Below are 16,693 nucleotides of genomic sequence, written 5' to 3'. Positions count from 1 at the left end.
TAGCCACAGTATTAATATGGCTAGTCCAGTTCAGTTTCTGATCAATGGTAGCCCCCAGGATGCTGATTGTGGGGATTCAGCGATTGTAATGCCAATGTCAAGGGGAGGTGGTTAGGTCCTCTCTTGCAGGAGATGGTCATTGCCTGACACTTGTGTGGCGTGAATGTAACTTGCCACTTGTCAGCCCAAGCCTGGATATTGCCCAGATTTTGCTGCATTTGAACATTGACTGCAGGGGCTGTTTAGCACAGGGCTAAATCACTGGCTTTGAAAGCAGACCAAGGCAGGCCAGCAGCACGGTTCGATTCCCGTAACAGCCTCCCCGAACAGGCCCCAGAATGTGGCGACTAGGGGCTTTTCACAGTAACTTCATTGAAGCCTACTCGTGACAATAAGCGATTTTCATTTCATTTTCATTTTCATTATGAGTCGCAAATGGTGCTGAACATTGTTCAGTCATCCACAAACATCCCCACTTCTGACTTTATGATGGAAGGCAGGTCACTGATGAAGTAGCTGAAGTTGGTTGGGCCTAGGACACTTCCCTGAAGAACTCCCGCAGTGATGTCCTGGAGTTGAGATGATTGACCTCCAACACCACAACCATCATCCTTTGTGGCAGGTATGACTCCAACCAGCGGAGAGTTTTCCCCATTATTCCCATTGACTCCAGTTTAGCTAGGGCCCCTTGATGCCATCTCGGTCAAATGGTGCCTTGATGTCAAAGGCAGTCACTCTCACCTCATCTCTGGCATTCAGCTCTTTTGTCCATGTTTAAACCAAGGCTGTAATGAGGTCAGGAGCTGAGTGACCCTGGAGGAACCCAAACTGAGCGTCCGTGAGCAGGTTATTTCTGAGTAAGTGCTTCTTGATAGCACTGCTGATGACTCCTTCCATCACTTTGCTGATGATGGAGAGTAGACTGATAGGGCAGTAATTGGCTGGGTTGGATTTGTCCTGTTTCTTGTTCACAGGACACACCTGGGCAATTTTCCACATTACAGGGTAGATGCCAATGTTGTAGCTGTACTGGAACAGCTTGGCTTGGGGTGCGGCAAGTTCTGAAGCACAAGTTTTCAGTACTATTGCTGGGATATAGAACATAGAACATTACAGCGCAGTACAGGCCCTTCGGCCCTTGATGTTGCACCGACCTGTGAAACCACTCTAAAGCCCATCTACACTATTCCCTTATCATCCATATGTTTATCCAATGACCATTTAAATGCCCTTAATGTTGGCGAGTCCACTACTGTTGCAGGCAGGGCATTTCACGCCCTTACTACTCTCTGAGTAAAGAACCTACCTCTGACATCTGTCCTATATCTAGCGCCCTCAATTTAAAGCTACACAGACTGTATAGTTGATTGTTGGGAAGTATGTTCCCGAGGGCCCAGAGCCTTTGCAGTATTTATCCAAAGATAGCCAGAGTGTTTTCATTAGGAGCTTTATTTACCATTACTACCAGCTCAGGTAATTACCATTACCTCAAGTATCACCCAAAAATCTAGTCATTCCCTTTCTTTTTCCTCATATATACATTTCCCTGAGTGACATCATCAATTGTCATTAGATCACAGCTTCTGGATACCGATGATTATTGAAACCCAGCAGTACTGCTCCACTGTTTCTCAGCTCAGTGACTGCCTCCAAACTAGCAGATCGTTTGTCTGCCATCCAGTCTTACACAAGCTTCAACATCTAGCTCAACATTGAAACCGTAACCAGCATCTTTGACCCTTTATAAGTTCTACTCCAACCAGCTCTTCCACCGTTTCCTTTCTAAAAATATCCTCAAAACCCATTTCCCTTGGACCAAACTTTTGGTTATTCCTCTGGTCCAATTCTTTTGCAGCCACCTATCCATGTAATATCCTGCAAACTATGTAATAGCTATACTGATACAAGTTATTGTTCGTGTGAATTGGGCAATTACTTTGTCCAGATTGTAATACTTTTACAATAATTATGGATACTTCAGCAAAAAGCAACATATCCACTTGCAATAATTTTAAAACAACATAAATAGTTATTAGTAATATACCATCCTCCACAAAGAAATTAAAGGTAAATGGAAAAGTAATGGAAGCTGAAAGAGAAATATTGACAGATTGTTGACAAGGTGGCACAGTGGTTAGCCCTGCTGCCTCTCAGCGCCAGAGAAACTTGCACATTCTTCCCGTGTCTGCGTGGGTTTCATCCGGATGCTCCGTTTTCCTCCCACAGTCCAAAAATATACAGGTTATGTGGATTGGCCATGCTAAAATTGTCCCTTAGTGACCAGAGATGTGCAGTTAGGTGGGGTTACAAGGATAGGGCAGGGGAGTGGGTCTAGGTAGGATACTCTTTCAGAGAGTTGGTGCAGCCTCCATGGGCCGAATGGCCTCCTTCTGCACTGTAGGGATTCTATGGATCCCCCAAAGGTCCTGACAGATAAGGTTTTTAAAATACGTAAACGTCATATACCCAAGAAAATAAATACACACAGGTATGCAAATAATGATGTAAAAATAATGAAGAGGTATTTCATGCAAAGGGCACATAATAATAATCTTTATTAGTGTCACATGTAGGCTTACATTAACACTGCAATGAAGTTACTGTGAAAATCCCCCAGTTGCCACACTCCGGCGCCTGTTTGAGTACATTGAGGGAGAATACAGAATATGCAATTCACCTAATAAGCACGTTTTTCAGGACTTGTGGGAGGAAACCGGAGGAAACCCACGCAGACACGGGGAGAACACTCAGGCTCCACACAGACAGTGACCCAAGCCGGGAATCGAACCTGGGTCCCTGGCACTGTGAAGCAACAATGCTAACCACTGTGCTACCTTAAATATTGACAGCATTATTCATTTCCCTTCATTATGAAGATTGTTGTTTCTTGCATTTATCTGTTGCGTGGTCTAACATCGCTATGGAGCCCAATTGCAGATCTGCATGGTTTTCCGCAGTGTGGACAAGGCTGAATTGTCCAATTTTGTTGGGACTGGCCAGTCTTTCCAACTTGCCTTTTGTCTTTAACTGCCTGTACCTCTGCTGTTCAAAGAAAGCAACACCAATACTCAAGATCACTTCCCAGGTAAATCTTTCTTGTGCGTTTACTCGCAATCCATGGTGACCATGCCACATTTCCTGAGGTTCAACTTCAAGGAGTCCCTGAGCCTTAATCCTGACCTACCTCACAGGTGGTAGCCAAGTTTAATTTAGGAATATATGACCATCTTCAGAATTTTATCAAAAATTATGTTCCAATTAACCTACATTTTGACTACTGCTCCAATTTTTCTAATGCTTCCCTTACACCTCTGGACAAAGTACAGTATGAAACTCATGGGTTAGTTAGCTGGATGGCTCATGATGCGGAGCGACACCAATAGTGCGCGTTCAATTCGAGTACCGGCTGAGGTTAACCATGAAGGCCCCACCTTCTCAACCTTATCCCTCATCTGAGGTGTGGTGACATTCAGGTTAAATCACCACCAGTCAGCTCTCAAAGGAGAGACCAGCCTATGGTCCTCTGGGACTGTGGCAACGTTTATATTTTTATATTATGAAACTAAACCTCTGATGTGCAACACCTCTCATCATTGGCTTCCAAATTCTTCAGAATCCCATAGCAATTTATTTGGTCTCGTATCTAACCTGCTGCAGCCATGGTGCTTCTAACCTTCCTTGCTCCAAAATACTTCATCCTATGTCAGAAGACTCCAGTTCACTTGAGCGGTGAGAATAAATTATATCTGGTACATAAACTTGGTTTGCTCTTTTGAATATTTATACTTGCTTATGGTGTAATATGCAAAAATGTAAATATTTTCTTTGTTTCCAGATACTACATTAACCAACAGATGAATTATGTTTGTGACCGTGTTTGAGGAGCTGTTCGTCACGGCTGTAATCTGTACAGACTGTACAGTTGATTGTTGGGAAGTATGTTTCCTGGAATGTTTATTTGCTGTAACCTGTTTTGATACAGGTTTGTAATAAAATACATATTTTTAAAAACCTACAGATGAATTAATATGCACATTTGTTTCATTTCAAGTCCCTCTTTTAGCATTATTGGAATCTTTTTCACACTTGGTATCGGTTGCCTGGGAATCACCAATGCAGACAAAATGAGTTCAAATGTAACTGATGGCATCCATTAGAGATAAATCAGATTGGTGGCCGACTTCATGTAATGCATCTTTAAAATAATTAGATTTAAAAATAGCTTTCAAAACACACTTCACATATTCAGTACAGACTAAACCAAAGCATAAAACTGATGGTTTTGTTATTACCTTTAAACTTTCAACATTTACTTACTCGCTAATTTCTTTCCCTCCCATTGTGAAGATATTACCCCTGGTTCTGTGTTAATAATAACAAATATGGAGTAAATCAGACAGCAACCTCTCGTGTCTGCACATATGCATTTTCATATGGAAATCCAGATGTGCATTTTCATATGAAAATCCAGAAGTTGCTGTCAGAAATATCCCGGTCTGCCTGTAAGTGGTCTCACCGATAGCATCAAAAGATATGCAACAACATACTTGGGGTACATGCCCAAGAGTTCTCACTAAAGTTAAACCATAAAATGTTATGATCGGTCTGTTCAGGAGTAAGTGAAATTTTAATGGCGCCACAAGTGATATTTATTGTCATGCAGGTTCTTCGATCTTGAAAATCTAATTTTCTGAAGTCTCATTCCCTCAGAAGTTTATTTTTTTATTTTTTTTAAAAACTATTTTTCCCTCTTATCTCTCTCAATCCCATTTTTCCGTCCCAATTGTTATCCTGCTTATTGTACATTATTGAAGTCTAATTTATACTTGCTGCTTTGGGCTCTGCATATCTCGGTGAGGATTATTCGTCTGATTGGTTTTCAGAGCCTTCATGTTTAGTGCCCTGCCCACATGCCACAGATCTACTGTAAAGGACACAGTTCTGAATCGACCACAGATTAGAGCAAACCTCTACTCTAAAGTCCGCAAAATTATGTGGCAGCAAGAATCCTGTGGGCGGAATGGTGAGCATCATTCTTTCACCATTTACTAATTGGTTCCATTGCTGTTCGACACTTTGTTTTAAACGTATTTTATTCCAAACTTCTATTAAAGCTTACAAAACATAAACAAGTTGGAGGGCAAACTCCCCAACACACAACTATTTAGTTTGTACAAATTTTTCCCTTAGTCATCGCCCACCCGCGACAAATAGCATCTCAAACATGGCCAGGAACATACCCTACCTTGCCTCAAGGCCCTCCATCAAACCCCTTAATTCGTATTTGATCTCTTCCAACCGAAGAAAGTCATACAAGTCACCCAGCCAGGCCTCCATCCCCGATGTTACTGACCGCCACTCCAACACAATTCTCTATCATGCAATCAGAGAGGCGAAGGCCACAATGTCGGCCTTCCTCCTTTCCATCAGCTCCAGCCTGTCCGACATCCCAAATATTGCCATCAAAGGGTCCGGTTGAACCTTCTCCCCCACTATCCTTGTTCGCGCTACAAACATTCCCACCCAGAATCTCAAGTTTCCGCAGCCCCAGAACATAGGTGCGTGCTTCGCTCAGCCCCACCCACACATCTCACACTCATCTGGCACTCCCTGGAGGAACTCACTCATTCTTGCCCAAGTCATATGTACCATCTTGAACTGTATCAGGCTCATCCTTGCGCACGAGGAGGTTGTATTTACCCTTCATAGCGCCTCATTCCATACACCCCAGTTTATCTCCCCTCCCAGTCCCCCACCCACTTCTCCTTAATCTACATCACCTGCTCACTTCACTGCTGTCCCAGCAACCTGTATATGTCTCCGATCCTGATCTCCCCTCCCACATTGGAAGCAGCAGTCTCTCCAACAGGGTGCATCTCAGCAACCCGGGGAACTCTTTTCAAACTTTCTGTGCGAAGTCGCTTACCTGCAGGTACCTAAACTCACTTCCTCTCGTGAGTTCTATCCTCTCCTTCAGTTCCTCTATACTGGCAAACCCCTCTTCCACATACAGATCCCTCACCTTAACCAGCCCCACTTCTCTCCACTTCGTATACATACCGTCTATCCACCCGGCTCGAAACTCTGGTTTTGAAACAGCGGCGCCAGCACCGGCATCCCTTTCTATCCTGAAATGCCTCCTCAGCTGGTTCCAGACCTTTACTGTGGACTGCACCATTTCTCTGCATATTTCCTTGGCGCAATTGGCAATGCCACCGTCACCATAGCCCTCAAGCTGGACCCTCCTTGCCAGAGTTAAATGCAGCATGTCTCACCTCTTCAGATCTCCCCTATCCTCCGCCACCAGCTTTGTTAGGTTCCATTTATGCAGCATTGCCATTCCGCCCATAGGGTGGCACTGCTGCCTCACAGTTCCAGGGTCCCAGGTTCAATTCCGGCATCAGGTGACTGTCTGTGTGGAGTTTGCACTTTCTCCCAGTGTCTGCATGGGTTTCCTCCAGGTGCTCCGGTTTCCGCCAACAGTCCAAAGATGTGCAGATTACGTGAACTGGCCATGCTAAATCGTCCCTTTGTGTCCAAAAAAAAGTTAGGTCGGTTTACTGGGATGGGGAGGAAGCCTGGGCTTAAGTAGGGTGCTCTTTCCAAGGACCGGTGCAGACTTGATGGGCCGAATGGCCTCCTTCTGCACTGTAAATTACAAATATATATATAATTCTATTCTCTCTCACTGCCTGAATCCTCAGGCATCTAAACCTTCTGGCCAGCTTGAATGGCAACCCCCCCCGAGATTGGCTTGCCAACCCAACTCGTTCACCGGGGACATTTAACTTATTTTTTTTTATAAATTTAGAGTACCCAATTATTTTTTTTCCAATTAAGGGGCAATTTAGCGTGGCCAATCCGCCTAACCTGCACATCTTTGGGTTGTGGGGGTGAAATCCATGCAGACACGGGGAGAATGTTCAAACTCCACACAGTGACCCATAGCCGGTATTCGAACCCGGGTCCTCAGCGCTGCAATACCAGTGCTAACCACTGGGCCACATGCCGCTCCCTACATTTAACTTCTATCCCGAGAACGCCCCAAATTTCCCCAGCAGACCCATGATCCTCTCCATGCTCTCCAGCAGTTCTGTCATCCGCATATAGCGACACCCGATGTTCCCTTCATCATCTCGTAATCCCTTGCCACTCTGTCGACCCCTTAAGAGCCATTGCCAGAGGCTCCATTGGTAGCGCAAACAATAGCGGCGACAGCGGGCACCCCTGCCTTGTTCGCCTGTGCAGTTCAAAGTTTCATGAGCCCATGTTGTTGGTCCGCACACTCGCCATTGGTGCCACATATAACAGGCGCACCCATGCCACAAACTTCAGCCCAAATCCGAACTTTCCCAGGACCTCAAACAGGTGCTGCCACTCCATCTGGTCAAATACCTTCTCTGCGTCCATGGACACCACTACCTCCAGTGCCTGGGCTCTCGACGAGGTCATGACCACATTTAACAGCCTCCTTATATTATTAGAAATCTGCCTGCCCTTTACGAAACCAGTTTGGTCCTCCAGAACCACACCCGGGACATAACCCTCCATTCTTTCTGCCACCAACATAGCCAGCACTTTCACATCCATCTTTAACAGCGATATAGGCCTACAGGACCCACATTCCAACGAGTCTTTCCCCTTCTTTCGTATTAATGTGATCGTTACCTGCGTCATCATCTCCAGCAGCAGCTTCCCCTTCTCCAACGCCTCATTAAATGCCCCCAAGAGATGTGGTGCCAGGTCCCTCGCGAACGTCTTAGAGAATTCCGCCAGATAACCATCAGGCCCCGGGGCCTTCCCTGACTTCATACCCCTTGTACTGTCCAATACCTCCCTGAGCCCCAAGGTCTCCTCTAGTGCCCGCCTCTTTTCCTCCAACTGTGGAAACTCCAGTTTGTCTAAAAATCGTCCATGACCCCCTCTTCACCAGCCCACCCCCCACCCCGCCCTGCGACCTGCCTTCATAGCTGGTGTGCTAACATTCGACTTGCCTTCTCCCCGTATTCTTGCCCTACGTAGTTGTCCTACCGTCCTCCTTGTCGTCAACCTATCGAACTGCCCCTTCAATTTTTTCCCCCTCACCAATCCCTCCGTGGTGAGCGCATTAGAGTACTCCCCATCTCCCTCAACTATCTCGTTCATTAACCTTTCATAGTACTCCCTCCTTTCCCTATCTGCATGTACCTCTAACAAGATATCTCTCCCCCAACCCCGGATCACAGCTTTTAGTGTTTCCCAAAATATGGCCGCCTACACCTCCCTGTTTTGGTTCAATTTTACATAATCTTTAATCACAGTCCACACTTTATTGAAAAACCCTCCATCTGCCAACAAGCCCGAAACGAGCCTCCACCCCAGCCTCTGCTCCCGTCCCAGTCTAAGCCGAATCTTCAGCCAGTGGGGCGCATGGTCAGAGACTACTATCCCTGCATAGTCTGCCTCCTCCACCCCAACCAAAACCTCACCACAAAAAGGTTGATTCTTGAATATACCCTATAAACGTGAGAAAGGAATACTCCCTTCCCTCTGGGTTCTTGAAGCGCCACGGGTCCACCAGACCCATCTTTTTCATAAACCCACCCAGCTCCTTTGCCGTTTGTATCCTACTCATTGACCTAGGGTTCGATCTATCTACCCTCGGCTCTAGGACACAATTAAAATCTCCTCCCATAATCAGCTGGTGTGTGGCCAAGTCTGGGATCGCTACCGCAACCCCCCTCATAAAACCTACATTGCCCCAATTCAGTGCATACATATTTACCAGCACAACCAGCATCCCCTCCAATACCCTAGTCACCATCACATATCTCCCACCCGGTTACCTTACTTCCTTCGCGCCCACAAAGCCCGTTTTCTTGCTCATCAGAACAGCTACCACCCGTGACTTTGAATCAAACCCCGAGTGGAAAACCTGACCCACCCATCTCTTCCTCAGCCTAACCTGGTCCTTTCCTGCAGAAAGACCACCTCCGCTTTCAAGCTCCTTAGGTGGGCAAAGACCCGAGATCCTTTCACTGATCCATTGAACCCTCGCACGTTCCAAGTTATTAACAATACCGAGGGCTTACGCCTCCATTCCCCTCTATCATCCGCCATCCTCCCCTTTCGGCTCTACCCCATTAATTTCACCCTGTACTAGGTCCATCCAAGATAGCCCCTTTTTCCCGACCATGTTTCTTCTCCGACCTTGCCGCCTCGCACACCCCCCCCCCCCCCAACCCCCCACCTCTCTCGGCCTTCTCCCCCACCCCACCTCACTTTTGTTCACCAGCATTACCTGCGAACGTGGCAACTCCAGGCCAAAGCCTCCTCCTACTGACCCCGCCCAATCGCTCCACCACCCTCAACTCTTTGCTATGTGAGGATGGTTCCCCACTGACCTCCCCCTCCCAAACAAAGACTCATCTCGAACCACAGGTCACTCCCCCAAAGACAAACAAAAAGAAAAAACACAGCCACAAGCAGCAGGGGGATGGGGGCATCCCCTTACAAACTTTTCACCCCACTATCCTTTCTCAAGAGCCAGAAAACAAGAAGAAAAATCCTCTAGATCGGAGGAAAATTAAAAAAACTTCCCTCCAATCCCACTCTACCCGTATTCTCCATTCTTCCCCCCCCCCCCCTCCGGGGTTCCAGCACCTCCATCTCCCAAAATTATTCAGATCTCCCCCAGTTTGTGCTCCTTGATAAAATCATTGGCCGCTTCTGGGGTCTCAAAATAATATTCCCAACCTTTATAAGTCACCCACAGTTTACCAGGTAGAGTACCCCAAACCCGATCTGCGTTCGATATACCACCTTGGCTCTGTTGAACCCTGCAAGCCGTTATGCCAGTTCAGCTCCAATGTCCTGGTATATTTGGATCTTGTTTCCCTCCCATTCGCAGTTCCGCTTCTCCCTGGTCCACTGCAAGATCTTCTCTTTCTCCACAAACTTGTGGAGTCTCACGATTACCGCCTGCGGCGGCTCCCCAGCTCTTGGCTTCTGCCTTGGAGACCTGTGCGCTCTGTCCACCTCAGGGGCCTTGTCCAGCACCCCCTCCTCCACCAGCACACTCGAAACGTACCGCGTGTCACTCGTACTTTCCATTCCTTCAGGCAGGCCAACTATTCGCAGATTCTGCCTCCTCAACCCATTTTTCTGCTCCTCCACCTTTGCTCTCAACGTCTCCTTTGAGCCCTGGCCTTCAATCAATCCTCCTGCAACTCCTTCCTCTGCTGGCAGAACGCTTCCTTGATGAAGGCCACCATCTGTTCCATCTGGAGCTTTCCAACTAGTACTGATCCTCCACCATTTTCCACTAGCTGCTGCACCACAGGTCTCTTCCAATTCCTTGGCCAGATCTTTTACCTTCTCCTACCGGGTTTGGTAACCAACAAATATGCCACTCCCGGGGGGAACTTCTCCTCCATCCTTCGGTTACATTTTTCCGTCAAGGTTACACCCAATTTTGTGTAAAAGAGCTCTTTTCTACTCCATCAGACAGGAGCTGCCCTGTGTGTGACCACTCACACCATGGCCGCCACCAGAAGTCACCGCTGTTCGACACTGTTACTTTCTCCAAGCAGTAAACAACATGTTATACACCAACTGCTTAGTAATGAAGTCCAAGAGCGAAAAGGACTTACTGAAATTGTGTAGGTCTAGATGAGACCATACCAGGCTTGAAGAATCAAATGTTCTACTCCTGCACGTATTTCTTAAATTCTGATTATTCAACAGTGAGCCTGGAATTGGGGTGACAGCAAACTATTTGACCTTGAGTGCATTATAATTAAAACCAACCCTTGTTGGACATTCACAGATGTACAATTGCAAGACAAGAACAGGATCAGTAATAACAATTCTTCCTCTCTAACCCAGATGAAGACCTAACTGCTGCCCCAGTTGGTAGCAACTTACTGCATCAAGGATGAAAAATGTGGAATATGACAACAATTTTCAGGAAAAAATAAACCATTGGTCAATCTAACAACCAACATTGTTCAAATTACCTTCCTATGCCTCTAGGTTTAAAGGGCCTGAATTCTGTGTATCTAAATCCACATTCTCTCGATTCCTTTATTTCCAGTACATTACTCACTTATTTTCCAAAGAAAACTCACCTGAGGAAGGAGCAGTGCTCCGAAAGCTAGTGATTCGAAACAACCCTTTTGGACTTTAAGCTGATGTTGTAAGTCTTCTTACTGTTTCCAAGAAAGGTATCAGGGTAGCAAATGTCCCTCAAGAGCTGTGCTGTGCCATTGATTCTATCACAACATTAAACAATGGTTCACAATTCTAGATATTAGCTTCTGACCTGACCCAGCTGCCTAGCAACAGCAAACAGAACCAAAACTGCCATTATATATAATGGACAAGTTGGAATAGAGATTTCACAGAAAGCTTGCAAGTGTCTATCAAACAGCACACCAGGAACTGCAAAAACATGCCACTGTCAAAAACAATCTTTCAGCCAATTGGTGTTTTCCATTCAAAATGTTTAATGCTGCAAAGAAAAATGGGATCCTTTTTCATACTTTATTTAATTTGGATGTGCAACATCCTCTGTTGCTGAGCACAGTTTAAAACACACGTATGTGGCTCTTCAGTTGCGGAGCTAATCATTGCCTACAGAACAGTCACAAGCTGTATGGTGAGGAGGTGAAAGAACAGATGCGTCCCTGAGGAAAAGATGAATCATCTGAACAAGGACACGGTTTACTTATTCAGAATCCCTGCAATGTAGGAGGGGGCCATTTGGCCCACTGAGTCTGCACTGACCCTCTGAAAGAGCACCTAACCTAGGCCCATGTCTCCATCCTATCCCCATAGCCCCACCTAACCTTTTGGCCACTAAGAGGCAATTTAGCATGGCCAATCCACCTTACCTGCACATCTTTCGACTGTGGGAGGGAACCAGAGCACCAGAGGAAACCCATGGGGAAAACGTGCAAACACCACACAAAGAGAATATGGAAAAACAAAATTAGAAATAGGAGCAGAAATGCTAGAATTCCTATCCCCAAACATGGAATTCATAGAATCCCTACAGTACAGTAAGGAGGCCATTCGACCCATTGAGTCTGCACCGGCCCTCAGAAAGAGGCCTCCACTCAGGGCCACGGGCCACTCGCCCCCCCCCCCCCCCCCCCCCCCCCCCAATAATACCCACAATCCCACCTACCTGCACATCTTTGGACTGTGAAAGGAAGCCGGAGCAAATTTCACAGTCACCCAAGGTCGGAATTGAACCCAGGTCCTGGCATTGTGAGGCAACAGTGCTAATCACTGTGCCACCCTACTGCCTTTGTGCCACCATTCTGCCCTTTCATATTCAACTGTGTGTAAAACTGACAGACTATGCCATAATAATAATTTAAACGATGGCAGTGAATCTTAAAATCTAATTGCATATCGAGGATATTTAGATGAGCTTTAAAACCCTAAAATGCCAATCATTATGAGGGGCGGCACAATGCACAGTGGTTCGCACTGCTGCCCCAGAGTTCCAGGGACCCGGGTTCAATTCCAGCCTCAGATGACTGCCTGTGGGGATTTTCTCCCCGTGTCTGGGTGGGTTTCCTCCTGGTGCTCTGGGTTTCTCCCACAGTCTAAAGATGTGCAAGTTAGGTGGATTGGTCATGCTAAATTGCCCCTTGATGTCCAAAAGGTTAGGTGGGGTTACTAGGATAGGGGGAAGTGGGTTTAAGTAGGGTGCTCTTTTCAAGGGCCGGTGGCAGGGATTAGAACAGGGTTCTCCAACATTACCTGTGTGTTTCTGTGCGTAGGTTTGTTGCCCTATGAATGTTTAGGGTAACAATAGGCACTGATTCAAACCATGAATATTCCAGTCATTAATATTTAATAGTCCTTACAAAATTAAAGACAAAACAAGAAACAGCTTGTGTGGGATATAGAGGAATTCGCAAGTGACGATCAACACATAAGATAATGCCAAAAGAACCACTGAAATAATGCATATGCTATATGAGTTTATGTATATGTAATAAAGCCATCTGTTCTGAAGAAAATTAATTAATAAAATGAAAATTGACCCAGTGTGGTTCACACAAGTTCAAAAGGAAAGGTTAAAACATTGACCATTATGAGTTAGGCAGTTTCCCATCAGGCCTGTCCAGTGTATGGCCAGTTGAAATATACAAGCCGGGCTTACAAATAGCAGGATTAGCTTTTTATTTTGTAACAAACCACAAAGAACAAGACATTTACGGATATAACCTACACACTTCAACAAACCTATAAAACAGAGGAGATTAGGAGGCTGCAAAAAAAAAAATCTGCATGGCATCACCTTGGTTGGAAATAAAACAATACTGTTGCGGGTATGTGCAGCTCAAATGTGCAAATTCATAAAGTCAAGAGTACTCACAGCCGTCAGAAGATGGCTTTAGCTGTACTCCATAAAGGTGCAAGCCTGATCACTTCAGACTTTCTGGAGAAAACAGGTAGGATTAATTACTCAATGAAAGGTTATCTTCACCTGAAACTTTAACTCTGTTTTTCTCCAAAGCTGCTGCTGCCTGACCCGCTGATCTTTTCCAGCATTTTGTGGTTGCGCTTCAGATTTCTGTCATCTAGTTATTTGACTTTAGTATTAATTGCTTGCTATTTAAAATAGTTGTGCATGCTATTTGCGGGTTAATTTTAACGTCTATTTAAAAATCACTCAATGATGCAGAGGTTATTATGATGAAAATAAAATTCTACAGATGCTGGAAATGCAAAATAAAAACTGAAAATGCTGGAAATACTCAGCAGGTCAGACAATAGTTATGGGGTGAAACAGAGTTAACATTTTAGGTTGTGATGAAGGGCCAAAATTTACCCACACCACCTTTCTATCAGCGAACTGAATAATTTTGCACACAGTGCTTTATTTGTATATTGATTGACCACAATCCCCATTTGTTTTGGAAAATTGGGATTTGGATTTATTGTCACATGTTCACCCAAAGGGTTGTGAATCTATGGAATTCCTTGCCCAGTGAAGCAGTTGAGGCTCCTTCATTACATGTTTTTAAGGTAAAGATAGATAGTTTTTTGAAAAATAAAGGGATTAAGGGTTATGGTGTTCGGGCCGGAAAGTGGAGCTGAGTCCACAAAAGATCAGCCATGATCTCATTGAATGGCGGAGCAGGCTCGAGGGGCCAGATGGCCTACTCCTGCTCCTAGTTCTTATGTTCTTATATACCGAGGTACAGTGAAAAGTATTGTTCTGTGTACAGTCCAGACAGATCGTTCCATACATGGAAAACATAGGAATACAACAAATGCACAATGTAAATACGTAGACATCGGGTGAAGCATACGGAGTATGGTGCTACTCAGTAGAGAAGATGCGTGGCAAAATCAGATCAGTCCATAAGAGGGTCATTCAGGAGTCTGGTAACAACGGGGGAGAAGCTGTTTTTGAATCTGTTAGTGCATTTTCTCAGACCTTTGTATCTCCTGTCCGATAGAAGAGGTTGGAGAAGAGAATAAGCTGGGTGGGAGAGTTCTTTGATTCTGCTGCCCGCTTTCCCAAGGCAGCAGGAGATGTCGACATAGTCAATGGATGGGAGACGGGTTGGCGGATGGACTGGGTTGTGTGCACAACTCTTTGTAGTTCCTTATGATCTTGGGCCGAGCAGTTGCCATACCAATCTGTAATGCAGCCAGATCGGATGCTTTCTATGGTACATTGTAAAAATTGTAAGTGTCAATGTGGACATGCCGAATTTCCTTAGTTTCTTGAGAAAGTATAGGCGTTGTTGTGCTTTCTTGGTTGTAGCATGTAGGTGGACCAGGACAGATTGTTAATGATGTGCACACCTAGGAATTTGAAGCTGTCAACCATCTCCATCTTGGCACCATTGATGCAGACAGGGGTGTGTACGATACTTCGCATCCTGAAGTCAATGACCAGCTCCTTAGTTTTGCTGACGTTGAAGCAGAGATTGTCATTACACCACACCACTATCTTCATCCTGTACTTTGACTCATCGTTGTTTGAGATCCGACCCACTGCGGTCATGTCATCAGCAAACTTGTAGATGGAGTTGGAGCCAAATTTTGCCACACAGTCGTGTGCATATAGGGAGTATAGTTGGGGGCTAAATACGCAGCTTTGCGGGGCCCCGGTAACGGGGACTATCCTGGAGGAGGTTTTGTTGTTTTATCCTTACTGATTGTAGTCTATGGGTCAGGAAGTCAAGAATCCAGTTGCAAAGGGAGGAGCCATCCTAGATTTTGGAGTTTTGATATGAGCTTGGATGGGATTATGGTGTTATAGGCAGAACTTTAGTCCATGAATAGGAGTCTGGCCTTGCTGTCGAGATGCTCCAGGGATGGGTGTAGGGCCAGGGAGATAGTGTCTGCTGTGGTGGTATGCAAATTGCAGTGGATCAAGGTATTCTGGGTGTATGGAGTTGAAGTGTCTCATGACCAATCTCTCAAAGCACTTCATGATAGATGTCAAGGCCACCAGATGGTCATCGTTGAGGCATGTTGCCTGGTTCTTCTTTGGCACCAGTCTTCTTGAAGCAGGTGGGAACCTCGGAATGGAGTAGGTAGAGGTTGAAGATGGCCACGAACACAGCCACCAGCTGGTCCACGCAGATCTGAGTGCATGACTAGGGACTCAGTCAAGACCGGTTGCTTTCTGGGAGTTTACTTTCAAGAAGGCCGATCCGACTTCGGAGGCTGTGACAGTATGTATGGGTGTGTCTGAGGCTGTTGGGACAATTAACAACGGTTTGTTGATTTCCTGCTCGAAACGAGCATAAAATGCATCGCGTTGAGTGGGGAGGGGTGAGCCAGAGATTCTACTTGGCTTTCCTTTGAAGCCCGTTATGTTGTTCAAGCCTTGCCACAACCGACGAGAGTCCATGTTGTTAGTCTGTGACTCTAGCTTAGTCTGGTATTGTCTCTTGGCGGTCGCACAAGGAAAAGCTTGGGCAATGCCAGAACGAGAAGGACCAACCTGTTGTAGGAGGAGCACCCCCCACCACCACCAGTGGGTTGTTGCAGGATGTTTCTCTGAAGTGAACTGAAAGAACATAGAGAAGAGACGAAGACCGATATTCAGGCAGCGGTTACAGACGCTCTGGCGACCATGCAGGTGACCCTAGACAAGGCAGAGTGGCAATTGGAGGTCCAGGAGAACACCATAAAGTAGCTAGAAAAGGCCTCAACAGGCCAGAACAAATGGGTCACCGTCCTGGAAAAGGAAGTATCAAGGTTGGACTTGACGCAAGGGAGTATGACAGGAAAGATAGAAAATCAGGAGAACTGATCAAGGTGCAAAAATAATAATAATATTAACGCTTATTGTCACAAGTAGGCTTCAATGAAGTTACTGTGAAAAGCCCCTAGTCGCCACATTCCAGCGCCTGCTCGGGGAGGCCGGTATGGGAATTGAACCCGCGCTGTTGGCCTTGTTCTGCATTACAAGCCAGCTATTTAGCCCACTGTGCTAAACCAGTCCCTAAACTAGAGAATAATGGGACTGCCATAAGAGACCGAAGGCAGGGACCCCAAAGACAACATGGCCTAAATGCTGGACAATCTTGTTGGAAGGGACAGCTTCCCCAACCTCCCAGAAGTAGACAGAGTCCACCGGATGCTCTGCCCAAGACTCAAGGCTGGAGAGCAGCCAAGGGCAATAATTGCCAAAATGCACCGGTGCCAGGGCCATGAAAGAATCCTG

At 45.9% G+C, this 16,693-nt stretch overlaps 1 protein-coding gene across 4 annotated transcripts in view; it reads right to left on the bottom strand.

Annotated features, from left to right (window-relative positions):
- traf3ip1 (TNF receptor-associated factor 3 interacting protein 1) overlaps positions 1 to 16,693 on the bottom strand; it is a 225,321-nt gene that overhangs the window by 196,397 nt on the left and 12,231 nt on the right. The window lies entirely within an intron of this gene.

Source organism: Scyliorhinus canicula, chromosome 2, assembly GCF_902713615.1.
Source record: "Scyliorhinus canicula chromosome 2, sScyCan1.1, whole genome shotgun sequence".
In the NCBI taxonomy this organism is placed as follows: domain Eukaryota; kingdom Metazoa; phylum Chordata; class Chondrichthyes; order Carcharhiniformes; family Scyliorhinidae; genus Scyliorhinus; species Scyliorhinus canicula.
Note: the sequence above shows the minus strand (reverse complement) of the source record. Positions and strands in the feature narration are given on the sequence as shown.